We start from the raw sequence: 1419 nt of genomic DNA on the forward strand, positions 1-1419 counted from the left end.
AAATAAGACATCCCCTGAAAATAAGACCCAGGGCATATTTTGGCATTTCAAAAAATATAAGAGAGTGCCTTATAATCGGGGAAACAGGTAAAATAGTGATCATAAACCCTTTTAAATAATTAAATAGTATAAACTGGCAATCATTTAGAAAGTTTATCATGTCAGCTGATCAGCACTTGTATAAATAGGGCAATATTAAAAAAAAAATAATGGCACTTGGATCTGGATCTGTTGTATCTTTGGTTCTTCGAGAAGGGTTTTACATCAGACATCATCAAATGGCAGCTCAATCAGCCATAGTTCTGGAAACCCCTAGCAATGCCTGGAGGAACCCTGGCGTTTCTACAAAACCCTAGTTGAGAATGACTGCTCTGTGCTAATCTGAGTTTGTGAAGTATAATTTGAGGGGGAGCAGAACAGCCTGAACAAAACCGTGGACACTGGATATCTTCTCTAGTATACTGTACCAAAAAAACTGCCTTTCATTGATCTGATACAAGCAGTGATCAACAATTAGGAATATGTAATCCCCTAGGTGTTTGCCTGCATACATAGAAAGGCATTTGTTTCCTGGTGAACCTCTGATACAGGGATGATGAGTGACCTTGGACTGGTGCTTGTATGTGTGGGTTATTGTGTTGGTTGTAAATCACTGAGCTATGGAATTCTATTACATCACCTGACAAAAATCCAGCCCTATTCTTTACAACACACATGATTTTTGCTGCTATCTTTTGTTTATATACTACTGAAATTGTGCTGTTTTTAGATATTAGCAATTCATCAGAATCTGTTCAACAAAATGTAGAGCCTAAGGCAAAAATATCACATGGGACTTAATCTTAAACCCGACAGGAGTGTTCATAAACCCCGCTGTGGGAGGCTAAGAGCTGGGGAAAGTGTGCAACCTATAGTAAGTGTCTTGACAATCCAAGGAAACATTCCTCTGTTCCCTAAGAATGTCATAAAATAGCACAGGCAATCTTGGATCATGCTGTGTGTGTGTAGGGGGATCTCCTAATCTTCTTCCAGAATCATGAACCCAGTCCAGGGTAATAAATTATAAAGGCAAAGGCACAAGGTTTCACCTCCTATTGGACTTCTTGAGCATATAAAATACTAATCTCACCCTGATCCTATACCCTCTTCAATCCAAAGATGAGGAATGTCAAGTTTATGACTCCAGAAGCAATCATTTTCACAGAAATGTTCTAGTGTGTTGGTAGAGTTTACTGCCCAGTCTTTCGATGAAAGTGATAAATCATACACACATAGATTCAGTTCATCAAAAAAGTAGTCCATTGAGGGGGACCATTTGCCCTGTCCATTGCCACACTTCTTTTTGATGTGTTGTAAGTAATCATACAATGAAAATTTATTGCTGATGAGTTACTCTGGGCTGCCACCCCTTTCACATTG

The sequence above is a fragment of the Pyxicephalus adspersus genome, chromosome 1 (assembly GCF_032062135.1).
Source record: "Pyxicephalus adspersus chromosome 1, UCB_Pads_2.0, whole genome shotgun sequence".
Lineage (NCBI taxonomy): Eukaryota > Metazoa > Chordata > Amphibia > Anura > Pyxicephalidae > Pyxicephalus > Pyxicephalus adspersus.